The following is a 19760-nucleotide window of genomic DNA, read 5'->3' as shown; positions in this document are numbered from 1 at the left end:
TCGATAAAAGACAACCCAAAGACAGCTGGGATAGGTTTCAGCAGACCCCAGTGAGGATAATCGGCATAGAAAATGGGTGGATGGATTGCTGGCCTATTAGTTAAAAAAGTACAGTATATTGAAAGACAAGTTATATGTAGTATTCTGGCTATTAGGCTGCAAAAATACAGAGAAAATACAGAGATCCTTCCTTTGGTGATCCAGCTTACCCTGGGGCGTGACAGAATTGAACAACCACACCTATGGATTTCACTGAGAAGGAGAAGATATTTTTTGTGTGATAGAGATGAGTGGAGGGAGGCACTTACCAACTTACCAACTTAAGTTTGAGTTAAAGGAAAACTGCACTTTTTTGAATTTTCCCCATCTTTCACAATCCTGATGTGGAACATGAATACATATTTCTTTCCCTTTTCTGTGCATTCTAGCATGAGAAAACTCATTAATATGAGCTGGCTAACAATGGATGTCATGGGAAATATGTATTGACACCAAAGCTCAACAAACACCAACAATGTTCCATTTACATAACAGACTTCTATATTAGAAGAGTGGATACCGAGACTTCAATTTACAAAGACTCGTTTGCTGTCAACATTTATTACCTGAGGACTGGAGCACACATTTGTTCTGGAAGAGTGGCCATTGGAAGTGTTGTCGCTTCATCAATGCTGCTGTTATTGACATAAGTAGCGTAAGTTACAATAAATGCTCAATGTGAAATCAATGCGCCTGAAGAAACAAAGTTTCGTTTGTGTTTTACATCATCAACATAGGGCAAAATACTGTAAGTATTACATGTTGTCATCAAGTACATGATCACAGCATGTGTATCACATGATAAAATGTTGTTGGATGTTTTTTTTAGAGGGCTTCATAGTCAAAATAGGTGTGTCCCAATGACGTGCATTGTTAGCCAGCTCATATTAACTCGTTTTCTGGTGTTATAATGTACAGAAAAGGGAAATAAATATGTATTCAGGACTGTGAATGATGGGCAAACTTCCCCAAAAGTGCATTTTTCAGTTGACGGTTACTTCTGTATACTTGCTCACTTGAACTTTAGTGTAAACTTCATCAGTGGGTACAATTATCATTGCACATTATGTGTCTCTGTTCAACCACTCACCTTCAATCTGTGTTAACTAAGGACAGTTTGCATTGCAATCTTATTGGAATGGGCCCTACCTTTGTGAGACGACTTTTTTCATAAATTCTATTGTGTTTCTCACCTTCTTTATCAAAGGGCTGATACTTGCAACATTCTTTGTCAGCTGTCCTAAATTAAAAAAGGCACAGATTCTCTAACAAGTGCGCTTAAACGCCTCATGAGCAGCAATGATTGAAATGAGGAAAAAGGACACAGATACAGAGTTGTTCATTGTTTTCTGTGTACCCTATGAACACATAAACCACCCACTCACACGCACAGTAAAAATTATTTTAACATGTCTTGGCTACAATATGTCTGTAGTGTCCTAATTCTAAATAAACTACTATGCATTTTTCATTCTGCTGATTGTACAAAAACTGACGTTTCACTTTTTCTTTGGGAAACTTGAAAATCAACCGGCATCACTGGAAAAAATGTGTTATCTTTATCTAGTTTGTGTGGGTGTTTGTGGTTGGTTAACACAACATGCCAACCCAGGGGAAAAGGCGTCCATTACGTGTGTCTTATTATCATCAGTCGATGTGCTGCAAGACTCCTCCTGTGTTGTGACAGCACCATTAAATACACCAACTCCTAACAACTGTTTTCTTTGCTTTGCTTTCCCTCGCTATAGTGTGGCAAGAAATCTCCAGGTGACCTTATCCACAGTTTGATTATCTGTAAGTAAGCACTGGTCACGCAACATCACATCACACTGTGCAGATATGATGGGATTTCTTGCACATGTACAGGGTCAAACCACATGCATTATATTAAATCTATTATGACAGCTAACCTCAGAGGGGATCAAATCTATCAATTTGTGTGTTTAAGACCACTGAGAGCATTTCACACCTATGAGATCCCACATATTGAATTTCAACGTGCTATCAAGGAGTGCCGCCTTCCCTTTCCGTCCAGTGCAGCCTATGATGTAATGCTCTTGCTGATGTTAGAGCAACCCCCACTCCTGCTTCTCTCTCTTCTTTTTTTTTATATATTTCCTCCCCTCCCCTTTCCAATCTGCTGCTCTTGCTGGGAGATGCATGTGTGTGCCGTGCCGGTTCAGCGGTAGCAGCATCCACCACCGGTCTTCTCTCGGGATCCCTGCACAGCATCTTGGCTGGTCGACTGTGAGCTTCTCCCGCTGTGCACCTCCAGACTTAAAAGGTAATTTCTTGAAAAAAAAAAATTTAAAAAGCGTCAGGAGACGTGATGGACACAAGGTTTGACTGAGTGCCCACTAAAAATGTGGTTGCTTCTCGTCGCCACGGCGCTGGCTGCCATGGCAATTGCTCTCCCCGGTGTGTGTGTGTGTGTGTTTGTGTGTGTGTGCATGTATGTGCATTTACCGGTGTATGGGTTTGGTTTCCATGGTAAAAGATGAGACATGCTTGCTCATACTGCAACTACCTTCAGTGTGAAGTCATTTACTCTCTCATTTGCATATTTGTATTCACTTCTAGCTAGTGTGAGGCTGTACTCAAAAAGATGAAGTCATAGTCCAACATTTGAAAGATGTGTCAGAACTAAGAGCGCTCTTTGATTCTTTGTACCAAAACTGGGCGTGTACTAAGTTGCTGATGTGTGTGTGAGTGTGTGTGATGCACTGATGATATCTGCATGCAGATATTTTGGACAGCCTCCCAAATGAGGGACGCTGCACAGCGCATTACGTCAACTCTGGTTCTGACTTTGTGTATTTGCAGGATGTGTGCAGTTTCTGCGTGTTCTAGTGACTATTCAGGAACTGCTTAGACCTTAAAGTCAGATGCTGGGTTAATATTTCATGTCTCGTCTGCCCCACATGTAGATTGCGGTCATAACTTATTCATCCTTGGGTTTTTCCTGCTTTGAATCACCATTTGGGTTTTTTTTTTTTTTTTTTTTTTTTTACTTCCTTTAGTTACTATTTGACTTTAGAGTCTCAGGGGCATTATACTTATTCATGTATTTGGACACATAAACCACTATCCCATGACCTTTGGGGAGAACAAAGAGGGGAAACACATTTGTACTTTAATTTGCTTTGCTTTGCTTGTAGTGATATTTCAGACAGAGTAGCAGTGCTTCCTAAATAGTGGGAAACAGGGGGCACTATACTATGCATTATAGTACTATAGATGCTATACTATACTTACATTTCTTAAAGGCTGACAGGCCTGCTAGTGTCTTTATTCATGCTTGAACTATGCTTGTGCCAACAACTCATACAGTGGTTTGTACAGTCAAATAAAGAAATACTTCAGATTCTCAATAGTACTACATTTCAAATCAGGGCGGTTGTGACCGAGAAGAACCGCTGCAGTAGCCCCATCACACGGCCTGTAAAAAAAGCACACATTTTCACTCGGGTTGCACAATATATGTTTTTAAGTTGATACTGATACCGATATCGATACTGATGTCCTGCTTCTCAAGACCCATACCGATAATTTTTTATTTATTCGTTTTTAAATATAGATTTAAATGTAGTTTGTGCACACCTGGAGAAGTGACAATGTGTCCTTACTAAATATCATGACATCAGTGCTATTAACATTAATTTCTTTTCTCTGGTCTTTTGCACGATTTAAGTTCATTCATTCATTCATTTTCTACCGCTTTTTCCTCATGAGGGTGCTGGAGCCTATCCCAGCTGTCTTCGGGCGAGAGGCGGGGTACACCCTGGACTGGTCGCCAGCCAATCACAGGGCACATATAGACAAACAACCATTCACACTCACATTCATACCTATGGACAATTTGGAGTCGCCAATTAACCTAGCATGTTTTTGGAATGTGGGAGGAAACCGGAGTACCCGGAGAAAACCCACGCATGCACGGGGAGAACATGCAAACTCCACACAGAGATGGCTGAGGGTGGGAATTGAACCCTGGTCTCCTAGCTGTGAGGTCTGAGGTCTGACCACTAGACCGCCGTGCCACCCACGATTTAAGTTGTTATTATTTAATATATTTTATTTTTTCATTTCATTTCCATTGTTTTTTTATTGTGTATGTTTTTTTTATATTCTTGTTTGATATCTTTGATGTTTTTGATACTTTTTATACTTTTATGTCCTTTATTATTCTGCTCCTTGTGCATGTGTGGGTTTTCTCCAGGTACTCCGGTTTCCTCCCACATTCCAAAAACATGCTAGGTTAATTGGTGACTCCAAATTGTCCATAGGTATGAATGTGAGTGTGAATGGTTGTTTGTCTATATGTGCCCTGTGATTGGCTGGCGACCACTCCAGGGTGTACCCCGCCTCTCGCCCGAAGACAGCTGGGATAGGCTCCAGCACCCCCGCGACCCTTGTGAGGAAAAGCGGTAGAAAATGAATGAATGAATATTATTCTGCACAGCACTTTGGTCCACAGTGTTTGTGTTTAGAAGGCTTTACAAACATGGTTGGATTGGATTGGCAAACTTTTTTAGCACTTTTCAAATGCCGCTGCAATAAGAACAAGCCCCGGGCTTCAGGCCTTGTAGTGATGCTGGTGTTTCAGGTGGGTAATAAGGTTTGATGTGTTGAAGCTCGAATGCTTGATTTGTTGATGCTAACCCGACAGCAAAATGCAGGTAATTTTGCCTCATTGGAAGATTTTTTTTCAATGGTGACATTTTGACCCTGGAATAGAATGATTCCATTTCAACAGAGTGAAATATAGATTGTATTCAACCTCAGCACCGTATATGGACAAAAGTGTTTGGACACCTGGTCATTACACCGCTGTCGTATGTTGACATATAGTCAATAGCATCCAACCTCTCACTTTAATTAATTGATTTTGCGACGTGTCCCAAGAGATTTGTCCATATACGGCATGGATGGTATTTTAACTATCTTTCCATTAAGCCATATTTCGCCATACAAGTTTCTCATAATTGATAGTCCATCAATTAATTACTGTTTGAAGTGCTTTACTGTTACTCTTTTGAACTATAATATGCTAATTATTTTTTACTTAGATGCTCTATTATTTGCTTAAGGAGTCATCAGCTGATAATTAAAATCCCAACAAACCAAATATGCCACTTTTAACAGTTAATGAAATGAACCAATTAAAGGAAAGTGTCTCCAACAAAGACTCAGAGATCTTATGCATGGTTAAAAAAAAAAGATCAATACGGTCATCTTGTATTAAAATCCAATTTTCAGCGCACAGATCTTTTGACACTGAGAAAATTGTTGAGAAGCAATTGCACTGCTCAATCAATTTTTTCCGCTATGGAAATGCTTGATTAAATCCCTATCTGTCGGTCGGCTGTGCCTGTATGTGCACGTGTGTTGTGTGTGTGTGTGTGTGTGTGTTGGGGGGACTCAACAAGGACCATACAGGCAAATTGAGCAGCTGACATGGGCCACCTGAGGAGCATCCGAGCTGTTCATCCTGTTTTTTTTTTTTTTTTATGGCTTTCACCTTGCCAACGCTGACAGCCGCTCTGGTTTCACAAATTGTTAACCCAATTAATAACTAACCAACGCAGATTAATGAGGGACATTGAAGAGGAACGACCACATGCAGCTAGCACTGAGTGAGCAAAACAGCGTCATAGTAAAATACACATTGCGACATGTGACTGGCAGTGCTGGGAACTCCACTAGCATTTTGGTGACTAATAATCGCAGAGAAAACAAGCATGTGTGCAGCAGTCTAATGAAAGGACTTAAGGTGAGTCACATGGGAGGTCTTACCTTCCTGCCAGTGTGGGTGGGGGACATTAGGCTTGCTCTGCCACCCGTGCCAAAGGTGTCGCGCTGAGCCATCACGGATACATTTACTCCCCTACGGATAAAAAAAAATCCACATCCTGCATACACCAGATAATCTGAGCTAGTGTGATAGAGGAGCATGTGGTGAATGACACATGAACCTCTCCAACATCCTCAAAATGTCTTTATCATTCTGACTAAGTCTTAACTCTTAGTCATGGAAAATAACTGTTCTGACACGTTGCGGTTTGAAATTCACACCTTCACGCTTTTATCTTTTTTGAGAAATACATGAATTTATTATGGTTTTTTGTGGCCTATTTTAGTTAAAACATTTGTTTATTTTTACTAAATTAAGCATTTTCAAGCATAAAATTGGCTAAATTAATTAAAATACATGCTGCACTGTGGTCGAGTGGTTAGTGCGTAGACCTCACAACTAGGAGACCAGGGTTCAATTCCACCCTCGGCCATCTCTGTGTGGAGTTTGCATGTTCTCCCCGTGCATGCGTGGGTTTTCTCCGGGTACTCCGGTTTCCTCCCACATTCCAAAAACATGCTAGGTTAATTGGTGACTCCAAATTGTCCATAGGTATGAATGTGAGTGTGAATGGTTGTTTGTCTATATGTGCCCTGTGATTGGCTGGCGACCAGTCCAGGGTTTACCCTGTCTCTCAAAGACAGCTGCGATAGTCTCCAGCACCCCCTGCAACCCTTGTGAGGAAAAGCGGTAGAAAATGAATGAATGAAGGAATTAAAATACAAATAGACATTCAAAAGTTCATGTCAGATTTTACACAAGTCACTAGGTGTCAGTGATATTGCCGTAATGTTCAGTGAGACACAAACTACTACTTTATTGTAGTTGGGAATTATCTCAATGACAATAATCTCTCATTAAAAACTTGGCTACTTGTGCAGGCACCACCCCCTGAATGTTACTTCCTGTCTGCCACTCACTCTGCTCTCCTCAGGAATACATTTATAAGAACACAACGAGCATAAGTCTCATTTATGTCGGAAATGGTGTATTTACTCTTATTATGTCCACTATATTGGGTAGTACGAGTACAAGGGTGACCATAGGGGTGTTATTTCATGTCAAGCAGGCTCTAATGATAAAAACCATATCGCTCTTTGCTCTTGCAATGAATATATTCAATTAATATATAAGGAAGCTTGCTTTGTATAAGTATGCAATATTTGTATACTGATGACTACCCAACATTTTCTTTGCAGCCTTGACAATCGACCAATATTGATATTGATCTGATGTCAGCATGAATCATACATAGATGTATTTGTTATTTTGAAATCTTTCTTCTTCTCTGTGGTCATAAATTGTCCTGCTGTTTATTATGATGCTGCTTTAAATGCATAATGAGGTTGGCCGTATTCAACTTCGCCAATTTGGTGCCACCACAGGAAACTTGTGCGTGACAAGTTTTGCACTCAGTTACAACACCTTTTTCGGACTTTAACAAAAAAATACTGCCACATGTGTGGCATCACTTTCACTCTTGACTAAACGCGTGAGCACACACTGTTGTTGTGATCAAGTGGGCTTTATCCTGGCACTGCTGGTGTCTGGAATGGAGGGTTCGTATTGTAGTGCTCATATCTGAGAGGCTGATATCTAGTCATTTCTCATTTATTGTGGTTAATCGGTTCCAAACCTGACCATGATAAGTACAGTACATTTATTTTTACCTGTTTTTACTAATGTTTTATAATTGGTTTTTTTTCAAACCTTCATTCACATGCTCTGATTTGTTCTGAAAATGTGTTTTTTGCATAACCATCACCTTTTATTGGTGCATTGAACAACCATGTTGATGCATTAGTGCCGTAAATCATGATAACACACACACATACAAGTGATAGGGCAATCCGGAGTGTATGAAGCTTGTCAGTCATGGAATTTTAGCCGCTGTTCAGGTCTGATTGTGAGTAGAACAGATGGCAGCAATGTGAGAGAGGCATCAAACTCTCGGATGTCACATTAGCTACAGTAAGTGAAACAGTGCAGGCGCTGCGTGTGTTTAGTCTGGAGAGTGTGGTTAGACGTCTGCTGAAGAGGTTCTGGATGGCCTCTTGGGTTTTTCCGCAGCAATAGGAGCAGCAGGTGGTCACACTCAAGCAGAGGTGTGCTAACACCATCTAGGCAGCATCAGAAGAAGACATCCACAGTGTCTGCGTGACAAGGCACTAACTAATAACCTCGACCCCAGTCAATCGTCTTTGTGTCTCCCTCCTCAGCACATGCCTCAAACATATAATTAGCACAAGCTATTTTAGAAACAGTCGTGCCTGTTTCAACACCTCGCCATCGTTTGCTTCTCTGTTTACCCAGGGAATATTTCCAGGGAGAACTTGACTTGAACAAGACCTTTTAACAAATTGCAGTTTCACTTGAATGCTGTGAAATATCATTTTCAAGCCAGAAAGCTCAAGTACGTCTTGTCTTTCAGCTTCTTGAGCAAGTCATATTTGGAACTTGCATGATTTGAATAGCTCTGTTTTTATATTGCTTTTCCTCCTTTGTATCCCGGCCTTGAGAGATCTCCAGTGGCATGAATCAAAGTCAGCTGACATGACTGTAATGTAATGTGACTCTACTGTTTTAATTTATTCCACCCACGGCCCACCTCCAGGCATGCCCACTCCGCTGTGGTTGGTCACACTCCCGAGTGCTTTTAAGGACCTCTGCTTTGTGCCGCTAATCTGCAAACCCAACTTTATAGGAGTGGATAAACGGTATAGGAGTTGATCATAAACAGCGATTTATCTTGTCCAGCTGAATACTGGCCTATGTTCACAAAACAGTCCAGTGTGAAATGCTTTTGACAGATTAAAATGCATTTCTTTTGCTGGTAGGGAATCAGGAACTCCAACCACTTCTGTCTGATGGTGGCGTCTTTAGGAACTGAAACAAATGTGGCTTTCCTGTACTAGCCATTGCTAGCAACGTAATCAGAGAAGGAGAGTTTGGGCAGAGAGCATATCTGGCTTACAGCCACGCCCATATAAGGCAGTCCGCTCCTCTGTGACATCACAAACGGGCGGTTTTACTACCCCTTCTTAAACCGAGCGTTTTCATCCATCCCAAACTTCTTTTAGTTCTCACTTCCAAATGTGCAAACCTCATTATCTGAAACTTTGGCATCGTTTAACATGAGAATACAACATTCGAACAACATTTATAGCTCAGGAAAGTGGAACAAGCATAATAGGTCCCCTTTAATAGAAATGCATAGAAATATAATAACCTACCATGTGAGGACTATATACTAACTGGTTAATATATCATTGCTAGTGTTGATTAAAGGTCAACGTCATCCAAAGTGCAACCTGTGCACCATTTATGGGTCACGGCATGTTTTTTATTGGCCTACAGTAGGGGTGTCTTAGAATAGTTGACTATTTGACTATTTGATTTTGAGTCAGTTAGTCTTGCCGTAAAATTATATGAAAATGTCAGGTTGTACCATTATGGTAACTTGTGGGGTGGCAGACTTATTGGCTGCCTAAGTGTGGAGGTATTTTAAGGTTACAGATGACTCAACAAAGTGCAACTTGTGTTAGCAGCTTCTTACATATCACATAACATCCACCTAAATACAATTTATAACAGGTTATGCAAACTTCATTTTATATATAACAGTGAATTTAAAGGCAAGAAATTGGGCTTTTTGGCAAGTTGTTGTTTTTCCAGCTATGTTGTTCCTAAATGAGCAACCGTGTTCGGTTTTGTTCATTTTGCTTTCTGTGTCACTAAATAAATGAGGGTACTGTTGTTGCACACCTATCATGTTTATTTGCTGGAGTATTTTTAGCCTGTTTCTTTTAGTTTTCAGGAAATGTTTTTAGAACTGGTGATACGCTTTAAAGAAGCAGAATAAAAAGTTAAACACAACACATATTTGTATGCAAAGCTCAGTAACGTTCATTGAAATAACATAATCTCAATACTGGAATGTAACAAACAGCATCATTTTTTTTATGACTAAAGATGTGTGTATGCAATCCATAGGGGCTTCGTGTCACGACTATGTTACATCAGCTGTGTTGTACGTTGAGCCTTTGAAAGGTTTGTCCTTGCCACTGTTGCTTGCTTCAACTTCAGCCGGCTGTCGTCCAGCAGGATTTGGTCTTAAGCTGCAGATTTCTTACATACTTACATACTTATATTTGAACAAGTACATAGGAAATGACTTTCTGTTGCAGTCGAAAAGTTCAAATGTATTGAAATTGCCGTTTCAATTGTGAATTTTTTTCATTTCGGCTGATTGATTTGTGCTGATTCTTGCTTTGTGTAACGGGGACTTAACAGGTCCCATCACAGAACAATGCAACATTAAGGAGTGACAAAAGGACGCAAACATGAGAGCTACGATGACATCTTGATAGGTTAGCTTAGTCCCTATGTGAAGTACAGTGAAATAAAATTCAGTTCAAAAGTGGGGAAAGCAAGCAAGTGAGGGAGATGATGCATATTTTAGTACTCATAAACATGTTTTAGGGACACATATCACTGTTAGAACTTCATTTAAATTTCAATTTTTGCACAATAGGCAACATTCATGACAAACGTGCGGTTGCTTTTCATATGTTAAAGCAACAATATAAACCTGTTATATTATTATAATATATATATATTTTCGCCTATACATTAAATTAAAATATGCAGCTTTTCTTGTAACAGTCAGAAATGAGACATCATGCTGGAGTCATGAACTTCTCCAGGCTAGGAGGAGCTCTGGTGTGTTGACTGTAGTGATGGGAATTTCAGCTCATCTTAGGGAGCTGTTTTTTTTTACTCGACTCGCTAAAAGAGCCAGCTCTTTTGGCTCCCAAATGGCTCCTCGTATTTTTTGTTGCTTAAATTTGATACATTTGGAAAATATGTACCTTAACAAATTACAATTATATGAAACATTTATATTTATATGTCTATTATGTATATGTGTATTTATATGCCCAACATGAAAAAGACCCATCTCAATTAGAAAAACGGCCCGATTTTTATTGTGTGTATTGTTTGTACATTTTCCAAATATTTACAGTGAAACAACACACACACACACACACGCACACACAATAATCTAAAATAAAATATGCAAAACTAAATTACAAAGCAGCATCCAGGTTTGTTACTGCTGTTAATTTTCCTGTTGACACATACATTGTGACCAATCACGTGTGGCTTTGATAGTAAAACAAGACGAGAAAAAAAACGTCTCGTTTAACAAAGAACCAGGTACCTTTGTACACTTCAAAGAGGTGAATCGTTCGCGAACGACCCATCACTCGTTGACGAAGCACCAGCAAGCCCAGTCCAGCCACACGGTGTCAGAGAGGAGAAGAGAACGAGAGAGAGTGCGTGGAGCCGCTCAGTCAGAGCTGTCATTGAGCTTATACTGCTGCTTTCTGTGGATTTTTCCCCTTTGGCTGTTTCGAGGTGGAAGAAAGGAGTTTTGGGTTCATGGCTGACAAGAGTGTAAGTACTGCTGTTATGATAGGAGACCTCATTAAAAGTGTGCGTGCAGTGGCCTCATAAATGATTGATGTGAGTGCTCTTGCAGTTCTGGTTACCTGTTGGGGTGATGCCAGGCTGTCCATTCACTTCCCTGAAAGATAGTTGTAAAGTTTGTGTGTGTGTGTGTGTGTGTGTGTGTGTGTGTGTGTGTGTGTGTGAGAGAGAGAGAGAGATTATGGTGAGTGTGAGCTGACCCCAGGACTTTGTCACAAGAGATTTGTAGTATTTCATGTTGCACTTGTAAGATTTCTTTCATGTTTTTGGTTTGCTGGTTCATCTGTGAGAACATTGCAACCACATACATCCTCATAGACAGAGAGAGTAGGTGTATGGAACCTTCCTGTGGTCTACGTCGATACTGATGTGGTAAAGATGCTGTTTGATTGAAAACAATCACATGATGGTGGGGAAGTTCATATCTATCACCCCCAGTCACGTACAGCTACCCACAGTAAGCCCACAGAGTGGGTGGTAAACTAGGTAAAACCGTAAATGGAAAATTTTGTTCCAAGTCATTAAGCAGGTCAAGAGTCTGTCAATAATAAACATGGGCTAGATATGTATCAGCTTTCCTGTTCTAGTTTATTCTTTAGACCTTTTACATTGAAAAAAAAAGTTTTTAGTAAAGATCTTTCTGTGGATCAACAAAGTTCAAAATTTCTGCTCCAAGGTGGTTGGGTGTTCATCAATTAAAGTTTTACATTTTTGATGGTGTAACTGTCAGGCTATAGTTTGTAGTATATACAGAATGTTGAAAAAAGGGAATAAAAGAAAATGTAAAATATATATATATATATATATATATATATATATATATATATATATATATATATATATATATATATATATATATATATATATATATTTATATATATATATATATTTATATATACAAAAAATACATATGTATATTTGTGTGTACTGTATATGTTCAATATACAGTATATACTGTATTATAATGATAACATTGATAGTAATAATAAGGATAATAGTAATTCGATATTTTTCTAAATCTATGTCAATGTCAGTTTTGCATATAATTTTGGTGTTAATCCACAAACCAAGTAATTAAAAACTATCATAATTAAGGAATACCTAATAATATTAATAATAACTAATGTAACAACAACAATAATAACAATACATGTTTCATAAATATTAACTATTATATCAATATTTTTCCAAGCAGGTTTAGATCACATTTTAGTATAAATTCACAAATTGATGGAATTATTAAAGATAATATCAACATCTTTAAAAATCCTTGAGCTAAAGTCAAAAGTCACATCTGAAATTTGTCAATAAAGTCAATTGAATTCAAATGTTACCAAATTTTAATATTCAGCAGAACATGCTTGGTATGATGGATAGATATTTTTCTTTAAAATACTGTATGTATGTAAAATGTAAAAAGTATGTAAAGTACTGTTTTGTGTGAATGATTGTTTGTCTAAATGCGCCCTGTGATTGACTGGCAACCAGTCCAGGGCTTGGGATAGTCAGCTGGGATAGGCTCTAGCATACCCCCGCGACCCAAATGAGCGAAAGACGCATAGGAAATAGATGGATGTCTGTTTATATTTTCTTTATTTCTGAGTGTAGGAAGTTGTGTGTGTCTTTCCTCCTTAGCTAAGATGCTCCAGAATTGATTTCGCAACACAGCTTGGCAGAGGTGTGTGCTTTTTGTGTGCTTTTGTTGGTGCATAGTTCAAAAAGAGGAGAGCGGGCATTAGCGACATCTTCTACAGAAAACTGAAGACAGCCTGACATCCCTCTCAAAAGGCTGCCGTGCATGAACTTTGCAGATAAGTCTCACAATCACCCTCAAATGCTCCGCGAGCCCGCTGGAGCTACACTCAACGGACGCCTGTTTGAATATTTGGGAATGGCAGATGACTCCACTAGGGTGTTGGAATAATGATCCGGTCCATGTGACATAGACTTTTTGTTTTAGTTCCCCGTGGATGGAGCGTTGTTGTCTGCTTGCAGGAGAAAAGCCTGTCTGTGCTGACCTTGGCCTGCTGTTTTCCTTTGCTGTGATCCACAAAGAAAACAGCTGGCAGTTGCATTCTGGATGCTGGCGGCCTCCACAATGAGCCGCTTGTGTGATGCTGTCACAAACACTTTGCCTGGTTGGTAAAGCACGCTGCCTGTTATATCAATGCTGGAAAATACAGGAAATGTATGGCGTGGCATGACACCACGATAGCTAACTTGAGGTCGATTCCTGCATTGAGTCAATTGTCAGTTGGAATACTGAAAGGTGCTTTTGTGACACTGCTGTGATGGAGTCTGCTGAATACATGCTATTAATATACACTATTCCATCGTGCAGCCAAGTAGCTCTAAGCGGTGGGCAACCTGTTGTACATGACTAAATCTATCCACAGGATTGAATAGGACGCACAAGAAATACATTGTATTGTGTTTCATCACATGTGCTGCCACCATTGGTACTGGATGTGTTTCCATGTTGTAAGCGCATACCAAGGGCCAGTCTCTGGTATGCTGCTTCTATTGTCAGGTTGACTCCTTCCAATGTGAGGCTTAGATAACAAGCATACATAATTGTACTTTTTGTGCTACATTCAAAATCTCCATGGATGGATGATATCATTTATTTCATTTGAAATATCAAGAGCATAATGTTAGACTATATACTGTATGCTTCCGTCTGAAGTGCTGACTATACATTTGATCTGTAATATCTGTAAAAAATCTGTAAAAGAGGTGCTGTTATACCTGCTACAATAATAATTGAATATAATTATTCAATAATAATAAGTTTTATTTATATTGCAACCCACAAAACTTCAGAGTCTGAACCATTGTCAGCAACAACCAAAACATTAACGCTGCTCATTATAGATTTTCTTTTGTTTTTGTTTTTTTTGGTTCTTTTGCAATTTTTTTTTTAAACAACCATCATTGCGTATCTCACACAAGGCATCAACATATCACGCAAGACACCAATGCCCCTCGTGAGACTTCAGTTCAGAGATCATTACTTGAATAACTACTTTTTATTTTTAGCTTTTTGTGTTTTTATTGTGACACTTACTCCAAAAGATCAGTCACCATTATGTATGACGTCACACAAGATGTTAGCATATAACACAAGACCTCAATGTACTTCACAAAACATCAGTTGAGCCATTATCAAGGGATTAACTCTACTTTTTTTTTACTTTTTATTTAGCTTTTTGTAACACAATATCTCATTGTACCTCACAAAACCTCAGCTTTGTGATCATTCATTCATTCATTCATTCATTCATTCATTCATTCATTCATTCATTCATTCATTACCGCATTTTCCTCACGAGGGTCGCGCGGGATGCTGGAGCCTATCCCAGCTCATTTCGGGCAAGAGGCGGGGTACACCCTGGACTGGTCGCCAGCCAATCACAAGGCACATATAGACAAACAACCATTCACACTCACATTCATACCTATGGACAATTTGGAGTCACCAATTAACCTAGCATGTTTTTGGAATGTGGGAGGAAACCGGAGTACCCGGAGAAAACCCACGCATGCACGGGGAGAACATGCAAACTCCACACAGAGATGGCCGAGGGTGGAATTGAACCCTTGTCTCCTAGCTGTGAGGTCTGCGCGCTAACCGCTTTGTGATCATCAAAGCATTAATTGTTCATTTTACTTTTTTATGTTAGCACATAGCAAAAAACTTGAGTCACTTATGTGACGAGTAAGAATAATAACAATTTGAGAGACAACGAGTTCCACTATTTGGAGACGTGATTACTCACAAGTGAAGCTTAAGTATCTGTATACTTGTTACTATATTTTCAAGCGAGGTTTGGAAGTGGAGAAGAGGAAATCGGATGATGCTGACCTTGGGAACGAGCAAAAGAGCATCACTGCCTTACAGTCACTTAAGTCACTTAAGTTACTACCATAGTTTGTTTAGTTTTGTTGCCAGCAATTAGCGTCAAACTATTAAAACAAGCACATAAAGAAGAACCATCCTAAACATCAAAGTCAACTGTCCTTGACTTCCCATCACATCATGTCAGTCTGTGCTGATGAAGAGAAATGGCTGAGGAAAGGGTTAATTTTCCGAGAGGTGGTAATGGGGGCTGTGCTGTGGAGTGGCCAGCCACTTGTAACCTAAAGGTTAAACACAGGCCTTCAGGGAGTCCTATTACTGTGTACTCTCTGATGGGAACTCTGCAAACATGCATTCTGGGAGCACAGCGGGCTGCTGTGTTTATTCCCAGTCCTGCACTGTGCCACGATGTGGGAAACGGCTGTGGATGTGGAACAGAGCCAAGTTTCTGAGATATCTCTAATGGCACAGCGACTCTTGAGTTGGGCTTTTAAAAAAGACCAATTGACATGAAACAAGCCAAAAAGCTATGGGTTTGATTCCTCACCAGCGTGAGGAAACCATATCATACCATGGAAAGGTTTGCATAACCCCCGTTTTCCTCACACCTGTCCCACTTGTTGTACGTTTAATAACAAAGGTCTAAACGCGAGCGACTTCACTGACACTTGACCTTCGGGGGTTGGCGGACGGCGTATAATGTGTTGCACACAGCACCGCCTTGTCGTTAGCGGGTGAGCTTGTTGTTGTGCACTCCTTGTCACAAGTGCAAGATTAATGGATCCAGCCTCCGGGCGGGGTCTCGTTTAGCATGCCGCCCCCCTCCTCCGCCTCTGTGATTTGATATCACAGAGCATTCCGGGATGTGCCCCTTTACTTTGCTAATGGTGCTACTTAGCTCTTCTGATATTCCTGCTACTTCCCTGGTCACAGTTATCTAATCGGTGTACAAGACATATTAAACGTTTCATAAAACGAAAAGAAAATGACATTTTCAAATGAAGCAAATGATTGCTTATGGCAAGTTAATGTTTTATAACAGTCTTATCTGAAAAGTCTTATCTTTTAAGTCTTATCCTACGTCGGAATAATTTTCAGATCTTTTATCATCATTGCATTTAGCCTCTTGGCTAATATAAACAGAGGAAAAAAAATAGCATACTTGAGGTTATTTCACATTTGATGGGGGTTTCAACTCCAGGTTTTGTTGGACCATCAGTGCACGGACAAACAGAGTAAAAAACAGTTTCTTTCCTCGAGCCATCATCTCCCTCAACAAGATGTAACAATGTAATCAAGGCAACCCATCGTCCTCTACAATGAAGTAGACCCTTTGTTATTTGTTATTTATTCTTCTAATTCTTCTATTTATTCTTTATTTATTCTTCTAGTTTCTAATTTCTATACTTTGTACGGTCATACTGTATTGCACTGAATGGAGCTGCTGCAATTTCATTCTAATATACGTATGTAAAATGACAATAAAGGGCATTCTGATTCTGATTCCGATGTTTGTACCGGTTGTATATTCTTAAGGGTAATCCACTTTAGAGCTTCCACAGCAATTTCTAATCGAACTTTCTAATAGAACAGTCAAATGTTTCTCTGTCAAACATCCCAATTATGAAAGAGGATGGATGTAGCACTGGAATGTCATTATTCTATGGCAGATCCATAAACAGTGCAGGGAGGTCGAGTGTGAATGCACCTGTTCGCACCCTCCGAAGCGCACACCATGCACACGCCTCACATTACCATCTAAAACTATGTGCTCCACGGGACATTTTGCTCCCAAAATAGATTGTGCTACATTACAGTAAAATGCATTTCCAGCGTGGGAATATAACTGCTAAATCTGGCTAGTTTTCTGCTTTATTTTCCTTTATACATCATGTAACCCCACATACACAATACCAGCTCTCTGTTGACTGTACAGTATCATATACTGTAAATATTGTTAGGTCCTTTGATAGAGACAGTCAAACTTACTTTATTGGCTCTGTGTGGCTTCTTTTTTCTTATAGATTAACAGCTTGCAAAATCCACATACTTTAAAAACATTTTTATCAGTTTTTCCCAAGTTCAGAGTACTTCTAGTTCAAAACAAGCCTGAGGTTGTTTTGCAGCGCAAGAAAATGTTTGTATTTTAGGTGGGAAGTGAACTTAAAGCAAAGTGTCACCTTGGTAAAAGTGATTTCACACTTTAAACAACACTTCCAAAGTTTGTCGATAGTAATTATTGTATTATTTTCATAGACATTCATTCTATTTTTAGACTATTTTTTATATAGCTGTTTTGATGATGTCGTTAAGAGTAATTAATGTTATTAATAGTAGTGCCTAATGAATTCAAATTAAGCACCAAGACTCAAATAACACCCCCAGAAATATAAATGCAACACTGCATTTACCAGAAAAGTATTTCATTGCTGTTCTTGTCCTCCTCCTGGCAACTAAAACCACGAAAGTCATCCTCTTCAAATGTCGGACCCGAACAGCCTCACAATTCTTGTCTTTGTCTTTCCTTCTTTCGTTGTCACTACCAGTCTCACATCCGCCAAGAAGCAAATTAGCCCCCAAGCCCGTGCTGTCCGTCCGAGCAATCGGTCGTCCAGCCAGGCTGAAACCCACCAGTCCAGTGACAGTGGACCCAACTCTCATGCAGCTCTCCACGCATTCTCCATTATGAGTAGTGACATGCGGATTGATACGGAAATATCAATACTTCAGATACAAGATGTTTAGGCTTTAAAATGGTTCCGCAAATACAAAAATAGTGATACTTACATTTTCAATCCTTTGAGGTAATGTACGTATATCATAAACAGGAACACAGTGAAAAGTAAGTAAATTATTCACACCTTGCGATCTATTTTCGTAGACCAGGCACGGGCCGCGGCAAGCACACTTTGCGGCACAGCGTGGCACGCCCACGCCTCAATCCCTCCCATTAGCGCAAGTGCCAAAGAGGGAGGAGAGAAGGCGTGAGAAGGCTTAACACAGCCGAGTGTAATCTTAACCAATTAATTGTCCAACTCTCATTGCCTTTAAATGTGCATCCTGACACAGCAGCAGACTAATCCAGGCATCGTGTTTGTGATCCACCTACATTCATCGCCAAAGAGGGAACCTTTGATGGTATATTCTTGGTATCTCCTCTTTATCCTCCTTGCATTGAGGAGTCAATTTTTTTTAATTTGTCACACCATTTGTGCTGTCTAAACTGAATGTTCTAAACTCCCTTTTCCAATATCTGAGGGTAATGCAGTTTCATTCATTCATTCATTCATTTTCTACCGCTATGGTCACCCTTGTACTCGTATTACCCAATATAGTGGACATAATAAGAGGAAAATACGCCATTTCTGACATAAATGAGACTTATGCTCGTTGTGTTCTTATAAATGTATTCCTGAGGGGAGTAGAGTGAGTGGCAGACAGGAAGTAACGTTCAAGGGGTGGCGCCTGCAAAAGTAGCCAGTGTTTTTAATGAGGGATTATTGTCATTGAGATAATTCCCAACTACAATAAAAGTAGTTTGTGTCTCACTGAACATTACGGCAATATCACTGACACCTTGTGACTGGTATAAAATATGATATGAAAGTCTTTGAATGCATCTTTTGAATGCCTATTTGTATTCATTAATTAATTCATTCATTTTCTACCGCTTTTCCTCACAAGGGTCGCGGAGGGTGCTGGAGCCTATCCCAGCTGTCTTCAGGGGAGAGGCGGGGTACACCCTGGACTGGTCGCCAGCCAATCACAGGGCACATATAGACAAACAACCATTCACACTCACATTCATACCTATGGACAATTTGGAGTGGCCAATTAACCTAGCATGTTTTTGGAATGTGGGAGGAAACCGGAGTATCCGGAGAAAACCCACGCATGCACGGGGAGAACATGCAAACTCCACACAGAGATGGCCGAGGATGGAATTGAAGCCTGGTCTCCTAGCTGTGAGGTCTGCGCGCTAACCACTCGACCGCTGTGCCACCCGGTAATGCATTTTATATAGTAAAAAAAAGAATCCATGCATTTTTAGCCAAACTTGCCATTTTTCAACTTTTTAAAATGATGTTGTCGCACAACTGTCCATACTGAATGTTGGACAGCGGCACTTTCTTTTTCAAAGGTTCAAGGGAGCACCGCTTCCTTGTGAGAGGTTTCCCTCCACTTTACCTGTAGTGTTGTCATGTGGAAATCTACATTGTGTCTGCCTACCGCTCCTCTCCTTACTGTTATATGGCTCCACAAATAGAGGTGGAGAAGTGACTGCTCAGTGCAACACTACTCTAAAAGCCTCCTGCATGTGGTAGAAAAAGACACAGTGCAGGCCTGACAGACAGGACAGGACAGGACAGCAGGGACGATGTTTTAGGAAGAGAGGCACTGTAGATAGCAATATGTGAATAATTCATCTTCTCGGCTGGAAGACGTGATATTTTAAGACAGTGTTTTGTGTGCAGTGTGAGTGGCTGCAGGGCTCACATTGCTGCAGATATGCTT

The 19760-nt window shown here is 39.9% G+C and overlaps 1 protein-coding gene across 1 annotated transcript in view; it reads left to right on the top strand.

The window, feature by feature from the left end:
* Nucleotides 1-11175: 11175 nt before the first annotated feature.
* Nucleotides 11176-19760, top strand: part of sema4ba (sema domain, immunoglobulin domain (Ig), transmembrane domain (TM) and short cytoplasmic domain, (semaphorin) 4Ba) — a 46908-nt gene continuing 38323 nt past the window's right edge. The window contains exon 1 of the mRNA XM_058074617.2: nt 11176-11353. The gene's annotated coding sequence lies outside the window, so the exon portion shown is untranslated. The remainder of the gene's footprint in view (nt 11354-19760) is intronic.

This window comes from Doryrhamphus excisus, linkage group LG1, assembly GCF_037039965.1.
Source record: "Doryrhamphus excisus strain RoL-2023G ecotype Guam linkage group LG1, RoL_Dexc_Guam_v1.1, whole genome shotgun sequence".
Lineage (NCBI taxonomy): Eukaryota > Metazoa > Chordata > Actinopteri > Syngnathiformes > Syngnathidae > Doryrhamphus > Doryrhamphus excisus.
Note: the sequence above shows the minus strand (reverse complement) of the source record. Positions and strands in the feature narration are given on the sequence as shown.